We start from the raw sequence: 15,345 nt of genomic DNA, 5'->3' as shown, positions 1-15,345 counted from the left end.
CACCGACCCCAACTGGGGAAACAACTACCAACTTGGTTCCTATCCGAGCAAGCTGTGCTTCCTGTCTGTGAGAAATGGATTTTAATGAAATGTTGTATTTAGCACAAAGTAAAGACATTTTATTTAAAGGAATAATATTTCACATATATTTGACATATATTTAACTTTTTTTCTTCTTCTCTGTATTACCATAACAAATACACCTCTATTTTCTGCCAAAGCAAAGGGGCAATCTGGGATTTGAAAAATAACAATTCAGACACCGCCACTTGTTTTTGTTAACATCTGAGAGATGGGAGTGGAGAAGTGTAACCACTCTCAAATTCACAGACAGAGCTATGATGCAAGGACTGACCATCCATGGGATCAACATTTTAGTTTTAACTATGTTTGAAGCTATAATTGATGTTTGTTTACAAATAAAACAAGCTTATATTTTGGGTTCTGGTGGGTTACAATAGTTATACTAAGCCTATTTGGGCATTTATAAGTGATATTCTTCAAGACTCTTTGGGAAATCTGATGGGATTTGTACTTAAATGTTTTCATTGTCTCTAATAAGGTGGACATTTAAACACTAGCCCATCCAGTATAAAGGTTGGTAGGATAAAGAATGGGTCCTAGTGCTCGCCCTGTGAGGCCTGAAGAAACACCGCTGTTCCTGTTTCTTCTGCATGTTTTAAAACACCTGAGCCAGGACAGGCTAGGCATATAGTGTAGTAGTGATATGCATTGCACAAATCCTAAACACAATTTATGACTGATAGCCTACAGGAATCATGTTTGTCTTACTAATAGGAATATTTTCACTATCATTGTAAAGCCCTAGTTATTTGCTTTAACAAAGTCGTATCAGAAAACTATTATTTACTTGATGTGATTAATTTAAATTTGTCCCTCAGGTTTAAGGTCAGCTTTGTAACTGAAATCTAATTTTAAAATTGGAAAACTATTCCTTTTTAAATAATATTTTCAAAATAAACATTTAACATCTAACAGTCAACTGAGCAGGTCGAGCGTAACATATCAACCCTGTTGCCCAAGTAGAAAAATAAATAATTCATTAAAGCACTTAACCCTAATTGCTCCTGTAAGTCGCTGTGGATAAGAGCTCTGCCAAATTACTAAAATGTACTACAGAGTGGCATTTTTATATTGACAACAGTTTTATATAGCCTTCACATCAATAGACATGTTTTCTCATTTGAATCTGTGTTTATGATTTGGTTTTATAACTAGATATGAGATGATGTACCCTTTGGACTCATGATGCAGCAGTTTTTATTCTGATTAGGCATCTGTGATAATAGTAAAGTATTAAGCATCTTAGTCAATTTTGGTTCTCGTTCTTGTTGAAAATGTAAACAAACAATATCTAATATATCCCTGCAACTAATGTTTTTGGGGTTGTAATGATGAGATAAGAGTAGAGCTAAATAATTTCTAATATTTAGGCTATGTATCATATATTTCAAAAACCATGAGGAAGACATTATTATCAATGGCAATATCAAGTTACACAATGTTTTCTGATGGACCTTTAGCCTAATGTGTTTAGTACTTTCATATTCGTACTATATAAGAGAGCGGAAAAATAGATCATTTTATGAAGACTGTCTACCATGAGAGAGAAGAGACATTTTGAAAATCTATGACCTTAAAATGCCTATTTACTCTATTCCATTTGGCTGCGCAATCTCATCAATCTCATCAGCCCAGCCAGGCAAATTACAAACTTGTTCTCCACTATTAAAAGGTATCTAGACATTATCTCACAATTCTTTTAGGCTAACAGTTAGTTTTCAACCGCAGTGATTTGTATAAACCTTGCTGTCTGTCTCGCTGACATTTGCAATATTGTTTCAATATTCAGTCTATCTCCAGCTGTCCCATAGTAATGTATGTGTAGGTGTCGGTACGAGACAGACAGACAACGTTTATCAGCCAGTCGAAGTCATTAATCAGCTGGCATCATTTTTATGCATATATACAAAGAAATGTCAGTTGAAAAAAAGGTACAACAAAACGAAGTGCAGCTAGTTTGCAGTCTTTACAACTTCATCTAAAAGTTGTATATAAATGATAACGCCCTATAAACTGGTGTTTTCAGGATATATTGGCACGTTTTGCAACACCCGTGCAAATATATCCCTCAAACATCAGTTTATAGGGCATTATCATGCTTAAATAAAACTTTTAGCAACATATTAAAATAAAATAACAATAAATTTACATGTTTTCATTAAAACGCTATTGTGATAAGTCAAGCGATGCAATTGACTTCTTCCACCAGAAGATATAGTCCGGACAAAAACCAGGTGGTCATGTTGCTACAGACACGACCCAGTCGTTAATTCATTTTGCATAGTTGCTATGCAAAAGACCTGAATAACGTTATTGTCATTCGCTAGCTAGCTAGCCAACTTCAGCTAACTCAGTCACGTCAAACATTGAACCTGGAATTACAGTACACTTTTGTTCTATTGGTATTGGTATTTATATGTTTGATGCGTGATTTCGACTGGCTCTAAAAAAGTTGTCTCGTCTCGTCTGGACGCCATTTTATTATGGGTGCGTTCGTACATGTTCTCTGGCTATCTACTCCGACATCAGAGCGCTCTCGTCTGAAGGTGCCAGAGGACAGAATAACGGATGAATTTACGAACAGCCAGAGTGCACTCTGATCACACTCTGGCACTCCAGATGGAATTTACGAGCACACCCTTACATTTTGCCCCTGTGACAACAATTTTGGACCCCCTTGTGGCCCCCCTAAATGTGGAGTATGAAATAATTTTTACATAACACATTTTTGATATAGTTTCTTTTTTTTTTTTACATCCGTTATTAGACAGTGACAACGATGATGATTATGAACATGGTCTTTTGCCTGCTAATGCCTGCAATGCAGTGAAGAAAACGATATGAGAACAATAACGTCTAATGTAACTGGCCCCTCTAACAGTACAACTGGCCCCAGCTTGGCCCCCCCCAGTTGAAATGGTCTAGAACCGCCACTGGTTGAAGCACTTCTGAAACCATGTTATGTACTTTAAATTGGCCCGCTTCAAAATTAGTGATCAATTGAGTGTACCCTAGTTATTGATGGAAAAACAGGCTCTACACGAGCAGACAGCACTGTGGGAAATGTATTGATATTTAAATCTACAGGAAAAAGTAGCCTTGTCGCTGTCTGTTTCTAAACTATATGGCTTGTGTGTTTGTACATTATGTTTTTGACTGCGTTGCATTGGGGAGGGGTTTCATCTATGAGTAGAGAGAGACAGAGTATAGAAACTAGTGTGGAGCACATAGTAGGATAGGTGTCTGTGGCTGGCTGGCCGGCTGCGGACTTGGAGGCCCTGCCTGGACGTTTTGTCCAGCATTTTGGAGAAAACAGACAACCATGTTGTTTGCCTTGACATTCAGAGTGTGCCAGAGCGCAGAATAACTGATTCATTTACGAACGCTCAACACCCGTTGAAAAAAAAATCGTAATTCAATTGTTGCCAGTATCATAGTTACAGTCACCAACGCTATGAATAACATGCATTTTCGTTTGCTTGACCATTTTATATTTTGGCATTACTTGATTACAATGTTGATTCGTGATTTCGACTGGCTCACATTTGTCTCGTCTCGTTTGGGCACGGTTAGCTATGTGTATGGTACTACAGAGATCAACGTCTGACAAGCAGACAGCTAGGCTTATATTAACCCTGCTGTACCAAACTAATTCTAGGCTTATATTACCCCGCTGTACCAAATTAAATGCTAGGCTTATATTAACCCTGTTGTACCAAACTAAATGCTAGGCTTATATAACCCCGCTGTACAACTAAATGCGAGGCTTATATTAACCCTGCTGTACCAAACTAAATGCTAGGCTTATATTAACCCTGCTGTACCAAACTAAATGCTAGGCTTATATTAACCCTGTTGTAACAACTAAATGCTAGGCTTATATTAACCCCGCTGTACCAAACTAATGCTAGGCTTATATTAACCCTGCTGTACCAAACTACATGCTAGGCTTATATTAACCCTGTTGTACCAAACTAAATGCTAGGCTTATATTACCCCGCTGTAACCAAACTAATGCTAGGCTTTATTAACCCCGCTGTACCAAACTAAATGCTAGGCTTATATTAACCCTGTTGTACCAAACTAAATGCTAGGCTTTTTAACCCTGTTTACCAACTAAATGCTAGGCTTATATTAACCCCGCTATACCAAACTAAATGCTAGGCTTATATTAACCCTGCTGTACCAAAACTAAATGCTAGGCTTATATTAACCCTGTTGTACCAAACTAATGCTAGGCTTATATTAACCCCGCTGTACCAAACTAAATGCTAGGCTTATATTAACCCCGCTGTACCAAACTAAATGCTAGGCTTATATTAACCCTGTTGTACCAAACTAAATGCTAGGCTTATATTAACCCTGTTGTACCAAACTAAATGCTAGGCTTATATTAACCCCGCTGTACCAAACTAAATGCTAGGCTTATATTAACCCCGCTGTACCAAACTAAATGCTAGGCTTATATTAACCCTGTTGTACCAAACTAAATGCTAGGCTTATATAACCCCGCTGTACCAACTAAATGCTAGGCTTATATTACCACTGCTGTACCAAACTAAATGCTAGGCTTATATTAACCCCGCTGTACCAACTAAATGCTAGGCTTATATTAACCCCGCTGTACTAAACTAAATGCTAGGCTTATATTAACCCTGGTGTACCAAACTAAATGCTAGGCTATATTAACCCCGCTGTACCAAACTAAATGCTAGGCTTATATTAACCCCGCTGTACCAAACTAAATGCTGGGCTTATATTAACTAAATGCTAGGCTTATATTAACCCCAATGTACCAAACTAAATGCTGGGCTTATATTAACCCCGCTGTACCAAACTAAATGCTAGGCTTATATTAACCCTGCTGTACCAAACTAATGCTAGGCTTATATTAACCCTGTTGTACCAAACTAAATGCTAGGCTTATATTAACCCCGCTGTACCAAACTAAATGCTAGGCTTATATTAACCCCGCTGTACCAAACTAAATGCTAGGCTTATATTAACCCTGCTGTACCAAACTAAATGCTAGGCTTATATTAACCCTGTTGTACCAAACTAAATGCTAGGCTTATATTAACCCCCGCTGTACCAAACTAAATGCTAGGCTTATATTAACCCCGCTGTACCAACTAAATGCTAGGCTTATATTAACCCTGTTGTACCAACTAAATGCTAGGCTTATATTAACCCCGCTGTACCAAACTAAATGCTAGGCTTATATTACCACTGCTGTACCAAACTAAATGCTAGGCTTATATTAACCCCGCTGTACCAAACTAAATGCTAGGCTTATATTAACCCCGCTGTACTAAACTAAATGCTAGGCTTATATAACCCTGGTGTACCAAACTAAATGCTAGGCTTATATTAACCCCGCTGTACCAAACTAAATGCTAGGCTTATATTAACCCCGCTGTACCAAACTAAATGCTGGGCTTATATTAACTAAATGCTAGCTGTATATTAACCCCCAATGTACCAACTAAATGCTAGGCTTATATTAACCCGCTGTACCAAAGTAAATGCTAGGCTTATATTAACCCTGCTGTACCAAACTAAATGCTAGGCTTATATTAACCCCGCTGTACCAAACTAAATTCTAGGCTTATATTAACCCCACTGTACCAAACTAAATGCTAGGCTTATATTAACCCCGCTGTACCAAACTAAATGCTAGGCTTATATTAACCCCGCTGTACCAAACTAAATGCTGGGCTTATATTAACCCTCCTGTACCAAACTAAATGCTAGGTTTATATTAACCCCGCTGGTACCAAACTAAATGCTAGGCTTATAGTAACCCTGCTGTACCAAACTAAATGCTAGGCTTATATTAACCCTGCTGTAGCCAAACTAAATGCTAGGCTTATATAACCCTGCTGTACCAAAACTAAATGCTAGGCTTATATACCCCGCTGTACCAAACTAAATGCTAGGCTTATATTAACTAAATGCTAGGCTTATATTAACCCTGCTGTACCAAACTAAATGCTAGGCTTATATTAACCACCGCTATACCAAACTAATGCTAGGCTTTATATTAACCCCGCATGTACCAACTAAATTCTAGGCTTATTAACCCTTCTGTACCAAACTAAATTCTAGGCTTATATTAACCCCGCTGTACCAAACTAAATTCTAGGCTTATATTAACCCTCTGTTACCAAACTAAATGCTAGGCTTATATTAACCCCGCTGTACCAAACTAAATAATAGGCTTATATTAACCCCCGCTGTACCAAACTAAATGCTAGGCTTATATTAACCCCACTGTACAAACTAAATGCTAGGCTTATATTAACCCTGCTGTACCAAACTAAATGCTAGGCTTATATTAACCCCCGCTGTACCAAACTAATGCTAGGCTTATATTAACTAAATGCTAGGCTTATTTAACCCCGCTGTACCAAACTAAATGCTAGGCTTATATTAACTAAATGCTAGGCTTATATTAACCCCGCTGTACCAAACTAATGCTAGGCTTATATTAACTAATGCTAGGCTTATATTAACCCCAATGTACCAACTAAATGCTGGGCTTAATTAAACCCCGCTGTACCAAACTAAATGCTAGGCTTATATTAACCCCGCTGTACCAAACTAAATGCTAGGCTTATATTAACCCTGCTGTACCAAACTAAATGCTAAGGCTTATAAACCCCGCTGTACCAAACTAAATTGCTAGGCATATATTAACCCTGCTGTACCAAACTAAATGCTAGGCTTACTATTAACCCTGCTGTACCAAACTAAATGCTAGGCTTAGTATTAACCCCGCTGTCCCAAACTATAAATGCTAGGCTTATATTAACATAAATGCTAGGCTTATATTAACCCCGCTGTACCAAACTAAATGCTAGGCTTATATTAAGCCTGCTGTACCAAACCTAAATGCTAGGCTTATATTAACCCCCGCTGTACCAAACTAAATGCTAGGATTTATATTAACTAATGCTAGGCTTATATTAACCCCGCTGTACCAAACTAAATGCTAGGCTTATATTAAACCCTTGCTGTACCAAACTAAATTGCTAGGCTTATATTAACCCCGCTGTACCAAACTAAATGCTAGGCTTATATTAACTAAAGCTAGGCTTATATTAACCCTGCTGTACCAAACTAAATGCTAGGCTTATATTAACCCCGCTGTACCAAACTAAATGCTAGGCTTATTGATAAACCCCGCTGTACCAATACTAAATTCTAGGCTTATATTAACCATTACTGTACCCCAAACTAAATTCTAGGCTTATTTAACCCCGCTGTACCAAACTAAATTCTAGGTCTTCTATAACCCTGCTGTACCAAATAAATGCTAGGCTTAATATTAACCCACGCTTGTAGCAAACTAAATACTAGGGCTTATATAACCCCGCTGTACCAACTAAATGCTAGGCTTATTATTAAACCCCACTGTACCAAACTAAATGCTAGGCTTATATTAACCCTGCTGTACCAAACTAATGCTAGGGCTTATATTAACCCCGCGGTGCTTACCAACTAAATGCTAGGCTTATATTAACCCTGCTGTACAAACTAAATACTAGGCTATATACCCCGCCTTGTACCAAACAATGCTCGGCTTATATTAACTAATGCTCAGGCTTATATTAACCCCGCTGTACCAAACTAAATGCTAGGCTTATATTAACTAAATGCTAGGCTTATATTAACCCCGCTGTACCAAACTAAATGCTAGGCTTATATTAACTAAATGCTAGGCTTATATTAACCACCGCTGTACCAACTAAATGCTAGGCTTATATTAACCCTGCTGTACCAAACTAAATGCTAGGCTTATATTAACCCCCGCTGTACCAAACTAAAATGCTAGGCTTATATTAACTAAATGCTAGGCTTATATTAACCCTGCTGTACCAAACTAAATGCTAGGCTTATATTACCCCGCTGTACCAAACTAAATTCTAGGCTTATATTAACCCCGCTGTACCAAACTAAATGCTAGGCTTATATTAACTAAATGCCAGGCTTATATTAACCGAGCTGTACCAAACTAAATGCTAGGCTTATATTAACCCCGCTGTACCAAACTAATGCTAGGCTTATATTAACCCCGCTGTACCAAACTAAATTCTAGGCTTATATTAACCCTGCTGTACCAAACTAAATGCTAGGCTTATATTAACCCCGCTGTACCAAACTAAATTCTAGGCTTATATTAACCCTGCTGTAAGAGATGATTCGGATAGCAACATGAACATGGTATTCTTATCGAGGCGAAGTGATGCGTTTCAGATGGAGCTGTTGCAAGACATAGGTGTGTCTGTGACAGCCAATACAGCACGGTTTGGAATGCCGCTCGTCCCATCAGCATCCAGGATCCAAAAAACATGTTTTATAAAATGAAATACATTTTGAACTAATGTTAGTGTATTGACTACGAAACGAACTGTCATTTTCTAGACTGTACATATTCACATTTGTTATAATTCTGCAGTTCTGGTACTTTTCCAACAAAGTTGTTTGTACCATTTCTACAAACCCCACACAGAATCCATCACCTTAGTTATTAAATCCTCTCTTCTAGATTGACCAATCATAAGTGACAATAATAACAGCATCAAGCCTCCTCTCTCCCTGTCTCACCTGGTGTTCCTGAGGTCTCTTGGCTCTCTCTCACCTGGATATGGAGTGTTCACCTGTCACCCAGGGACCCCAAAATAAAGTAATTCTCTTCTCTTTGTGCCTGGCTACAAACTAGCTAGGGAGGGCTATGATGTGGTGACACTGCAGCGCAAAGGGGCCTATGTGCTTGATGTTTATAACTACTTATTAACCTTCATTTAACTTGGCAAGTCAGTTAAGAACAAATTCTTATTTACAATGACGGCCTAAGCAAACTCTAACCCGGACGACGCTAGGCCAATTGTGCGCCGCCCTATGGGACTCCCAATCACGGCCGGTTGTGATACAGCCTGGAATCAAACCAGGGTCTGTAGTGATGCCTCTAGCACTGAGATGCAGTGCCTTTCGACCGCTGCGCCACTCGGGAGCAGCGAGTATTGGTCTAATGTTTGTTTAAGTTGTAATTTAAATTGACTAGCTCCTTCCAAAACCTTCAGTTAGTCCTCCAGTTCACCTAAAATCAACCGGATGTACTGCACTTAGTTAGAATACTGCATTGTCTGCTGCACCACTAGGTGGCAATATAATATAAAATTGGTTTAGACCGAGAGAGCGTTCTGCTACCTCACATTGGAAGTCCAGCTAGCAGCTTAATAGCTGGTCTTGGGGGAAAAGTAATTTACGTCTCCTTACTTAGAAAGAAGAAGGGAAATAACTCCTCACAAAGCTCACATGCATGACACCGGTCCTGCCGTGGTACATTTACTCCAACAACCATATGTTAGCTCTGGAATGACATTCTTCTGTGTACATTTTTCTTCAAACACAATACCTTGCTCTTGTTAAAGATTTTTAGAACACCGGTTCGCTGTTCTGAACCGGTGATCACAGATCTTTGTTCCTGAAAACAAAGATAATTTGTAATAAGTGATATGTGCACTGCTACATCGCAGACCCCCCACAGCGAGCCAGATGACATGGTTGTACAGACATCAAGATAGTCTTAATTGTTTCTGAAGGGAAATAAAAATATGGATTTATAATGCGCTCCTGGCCGTTTGATCTTCAAGGCTAATTAAGTTAATAAATTATTGCTGCACCAAGTACCTCTCAGTCCCCATCCGTCCACATACTGTATACGCACGCACACGCACCGCACGCACGCACACACACACACACACACACACGCGGCGCGCGCGAATACAAGTACGGGCACACGCACACACGCACACAACACACACACAGCGATAAGTTGTTTTGTATACAGAAAAAAACTACTTAACATTTCAGAAGGGTGATAACATTTTTTTGTTTTCCCCTCAGTTTTTCTTCATGCCCAGGATCTGAACGATGAGGCAACAGTACATAGATACAGAGCCAGAGAGAGAGAGAGAGACAGAGAGAGACAGAGAGACAGAGAGAGAGACAGAGAGAGACAGAGAGAGAGCAGAGAGAGAGAGAGAGAGAGACAGAGAGAGAGAGAGAGAGACAGAGAGAGAGACAGAGAGAGAGAGAGTGACAGAGGCGAGGAGAGAGAGAGAGACAGAGAGAGAGAAGAGAGAGAGAGAGACAGAGAGAGAGAGAGACAGAGAGAGAGAGAGAGAGAAGAACAGAGGAGAGAGACAGGAGAGACAGAGAGAGAGACAAGAGAGAGAGAGAGACAGAGAGACAGAGAGAGAGACAGAGAGAGACAGAGAGGACAGAGAGAGACAGAGAGAGAGAGACAGAGAGAGAGTGACAGAGAGAGAGAGAGACAGAGAGAGAGGGAGAGAGAGAGAGACAGAGAGAGACAGAGAGAGAGGGAGAGAGACAGAGAGAGTGACAGAGGAGAGAGAGGAGAGAAAGGGAGAGAGAGAGAGACAGAGAGACAGAGAGAGGAGAGAGAGAGAGAGTGACACACACACACAGAGAGACAGAGAGCAAGAAAGAGAGATAAAATCCTATATCTATTAGGTGAAATACCACAGTGTGGCATCACAGCAGCAAGATTGTGACCTGTTGCCACAAGAAAAGAACAATCAGTGAAGAAAAAACACCATTGTAAATACAACCCATATTTATGTTTATTTATTTTCCCATTTGTACTTGAACTACTTGTACATCGTTACAACACTGTATATAGACATAAAGTGACTTTTCAAATGTCTTTATTCCTTTGGAACTTTTGTAGTGTAATGTTTACTGTTTATTTTTATTGTTTATTTCACTTTAGTTTATTATCAATTTCACTTGCTTTGGCAATGTTAACATATGTTTACCATGCCAATAAAGCCCTTCAATTGAAGACAGACAGACAGACAGACAGACAGACAGACAGACACAGACAGACAGACAGACAGACAGACAGACAGACAGACAGACAGACAGACAGACAGACAGACAGACAGACGACAGACAGACAGACAGACAGACAGACGACAGACAGACAGACAGACAGACAGACAGACAGAGAGAGAGAGAGAGAGAGGAGAGAGAGAGAGCAAGAGAGAGAGACAGCACTCACAAAAAGACTAGTGGTGAATTACCCTGCTCTCAATTCCCACCTCAGGCATTAGCACCATGTCGTAAAATAACCTTGCATCCTTTATGACTCCTGACAGCCTTTATGACTCCTTTATGACCCCTTTATGACTCCTCCCTCTCACAGAATACTTGTCAGTTGAAGGAAAAGGGCTGACCTCTGACCTAACATAATTGTTACTGCATTGTACTGTTTTTTAACATTTATTTAACCTTTATTTAACTAGGCAAGTCAGTTAAGAACAAATTCTTATTTATAATGACGGCCTACCCCGGCAAAACCCAGACGACGCTGGGCCAATTGTGCGCCGCCCTATGGGACTCCCAATCACTGCTGGATGTGATGCAGCCTGGATTCAAACCAGGGACTGTAGTGACACCTCTTGCGCTGAGATGCAGTGCCTTAGACCGCTGCGCCACTCGGGAGCATTGTACTATCTGCCCAGAACAATTTCTCCACAGTGGTTGAATTTGTGCTTCATCATCTCTCATTCTCATCCCTCTGTATCCTTGTTGTCCATCCCCCCATGTGCTGATAGAGTCATCATATATCTCCGTCAAGTCCCCTCCTGGGTGGAACAGTAGATTAATGGCTTAGAGATGCTGCTGGGGTCAAGGCTCCATAGCTTGTTACTGTAACTCCCACCTAAAGGGTCAGCTGAGAAACAAGGTTTGCTAGCTTCAGTAGACTGACTGAGGTGTAAGTCTGGTGAAACGGAGCGTTTCCTTGCATCAGATCACTGCCACCAAGACACAGGACTACACTGCTTTATGGAACACTTAACCCTAGTCTGAAATGTGACCTCTCTACTGAACCTCCAATGAGCTTGCATAGGCTCTATCTTCCCGAGGTCGTTGCTGTAAAAGAGAATGTTCTCAGTCAACTAACCTGGTAAATAATGGTCCAAAAAATATCTGTGTTAATCAGGATCGGTGTCCCGTCCACGGGACGGTTGAGCTAACAGAGGCTAATGTGATTTGCATGAGGTTGTAAGAGACAAAAATACAATTGTTAATCTAACTGCACTGTCCATTTTACAGTAGCTATTAGAGTGAAAGAATACCATGCTATTGTTTGAGGAGAGTGCACAATTATGAAACAATTAGGCACATTTGGGCAGTCTTGATACAACATTTGAATAGATATGCAAGATTTCACTGGATTTCACAGAATTTCACTAGTTCTGAAACTTTGCACCTACAGTGCTGCCATTTAGTGGATAATGTCTAAATTGTGCCTGGGCTAAAATAATTAATTATGCCCTTTCTCTTGCATTTCAAAAATGATGATACAATTTTTATTTTTATTTTAAACGGTTGGTTTTTTCTTTGTATTATCTTTTACCAGATCTAACGTGTTATATTCTCCTACATTAATTTCACATTTCCACAAACTTCAAAGTGTTTCCTTTCAAATGGTATCAAGAATCAGCATATCCTTGCTTCAGGTCCTGAGCTACTGGCAGATAGATTTGGGTATGTTATTTTAGGTGAAAATTGAAAAAAAGGGTTGGATCCTTAAGAGGAGAGATAAAAAAGTAGCATCCTCTGAAATGAATGTGATATATATCTACAACCTTAATGACCTAAATACGGAAGGGCTATTCCCCAAAGTCATTCCCTGGGTTTTAACATGGTATTGTGAGGTTGCACGTACTCAGATATAGAGATGGTGTGGTATCAACAGGAAGGAGACAACTAAGAGACTGGAGACACAGGAAATGGACCTGAGACTGGAGACAAGAGATGGACTGGAGGCACAGGAGATGGACTGGAGACACAGGAGATGGACTGGAGACACAGGAGATGGACTGGAGACACAGGAGATGGACTGGAGACACGGGAGATGGACTGGAGACACGGGAGATGGACTGGAGACACAGTAGATGGACTGAAGACACAGGAGATGGACTGGAGACACAGGAGATGGACTGGAGGCACAGGAGACGGACTGGAGACACGGGAGATGGACTGGAGACACAGGAGATGGACTGGAGACACAAGAGATGGACTGGAGACACAGGAGATGGACTGGAGACACAGGAGATGGACTGGAGACACAGGAGACGGACTGGAGACACAAGAGATGGACTGGAGACACAGGAGATGGACTGGAGACACGGGAGATGGACTGGAGACACGGGAGATGGACTGGAGACACAGGAGATGGACTGGAGACACAGGAGATGGACTGGAGACACAAGAGATGGACTGGAGACACAGGAGATGGACTGGAGACACAGGAGATGGACTGGAGACACAGGAGATGGACTGGAGACATGAGAGATGGACTGGAGACACAGGAGATGGACTGGAGACACAGGAGATGGACTGGAGACACAGGAGATGGACTGGAGACACAGTAGATGGACTGGAGACACGGGAGATGGACTGGAGACACAGTAGATGGACTGGAGACACAGTAGATGGACTGGAGACACAGTAGATGGACTGGAGACACAGGAGATGGACTGGAGACACAGTAGATGGACTGGAGACACGGGAGATGGACTGGAGACACAGGAAGAACTTGCCGCTGAGTAGGTAACCACCAGTACCCTCTGTATTATTAGCCAACGTGCCAATAATAATAATTGGAAAAGAAACTGGACGATCTACGTTTAAGACTGTCCAACCAACGGGACATGGAAAACTGTAATATCTTATGTTTCACCGAGTCGTGGCTGAACAAAGACACGGATAATATAGAGCTGACTGGGTTTTCCGTGCATCGGCAGGACAGAGCAGCTACGTCTGGCAACACGAGGCGCAGGGTGTATGTGTCTATTTGTAAATAACGGATGGTGCGCGATGTCCAATATTAAAGAAGTCTTGAGGTATTGCTCGCCTGAGGTAGAATACCTCATGATAAGCTCTAGACCACACTATCAACCAAGAGAGTTCTCATCTATATTATTCGTAGCCGTGTATTTACCACCACAAACCGATGCTGGCACTAAGACCGCACTCAACGAGCTTTATAAGGCCATACACATGTCACGCCTACTCCCGCTCCCTGTCTCTGGCTCGAGGGCGCCAGGCGGCCCATCATTAGGCACACCTGTCACCATCATTACGCGCATCTGCGCAATATTGGACTCACCTGGACTCCATTATTTTGTTGATTGACCCTCTATATCTGTGTGCTCCTCAGTTTGTTCCCTGGAGTTTTTTGTTTTTGACTGAGCAAGACAAAGGAGCTGATTGTGGACTATAGGAAAAGGAGGGCCAACAGGCCCCCATTGGGCTGTTGTCGAGTGGGTCGAGAATTTCAAGTTCCTTGGTGTCCACATCACCAAAAACTATTATGGTCCAAACACATCAAGACAGTTGTGAAGAGGTCACGACAACACCTTTTCCCCCTCAGGAGACTGAAAGTTTTGACATGGGTCCCCAGATACTCAAAAATGTCTACAGCTGCACCATCGAGAGCATCCTGACCGATTGCATCACCGCCTGGTATGGCAACTGCTCGGCATCTTACCATAAGGCGCTACAGAGGGCAGTGTGTACAACCCAGTACATCACTGAGGAAAGCTGCCATCCAGGACGTATATATACTAGACAGTGTCAGAGGAAAGCCCCAAAAATTGTCTAAGATTCCAGTCACCCAGAGGGCAGTGTGTATAGACGGTTTTCTCTGCCACCGCACGGCAAACGGTACCGAAGCGCCAAGTCTAGGTCCAAAAGGCTCCTTAACAGCTTCTCCCCAAGCCATAAGACTGCGGAACAATTAATCAAATGGCATCCCGGACTATTTACATTGAACCCCCCCCCACACCCCTCCCCCTTTGTAGTTACACTGCTGCTACTCAATGTTTATTATCTATGCATAGTCACTTTACCCCTACCTACATGTATAAATTACCTCGACTAACCTGTACCCCCGCACATTGACTCAGTATCGGTACCCCTGTATATAGCCTCATTATTGTTATGTAATTTTTTGTGTACTTTTTGATGTATTCTTTTTAACTTTGGTTTATTAGTAAATATTTTCATAACTTTATTTCTTGAGCTGCATTGTGGTTAAGGGTTGTAAATCAGCATTTCACCGTAAGGTCTATTCTGTAAGGGTGCGTGCTAGTGGCAGGGACGTCAGCCGCAGAGAGTGAACTTGGTATCATGGAGCAGTTTAATGAAAATACAAAA

The sequence above is a fragment of the Salmo trutta genome, chromosome 30 (assembly GCF_901001165.1).
Source record: "Salmo trutta chromosome 30, fSalTru1.1, whole genome shotgun sequence".
In the NCBI taxonomy this organism is placed as follows: domain Eukaryota; kingdom Metazoa; phylum Chordata; class Actinopteri; order Salmoniformes; family Salmonidae; genus Salmo; species Salmo trutta.
This window is presented reverse-complemented; position numbering follows the sequence as displayed.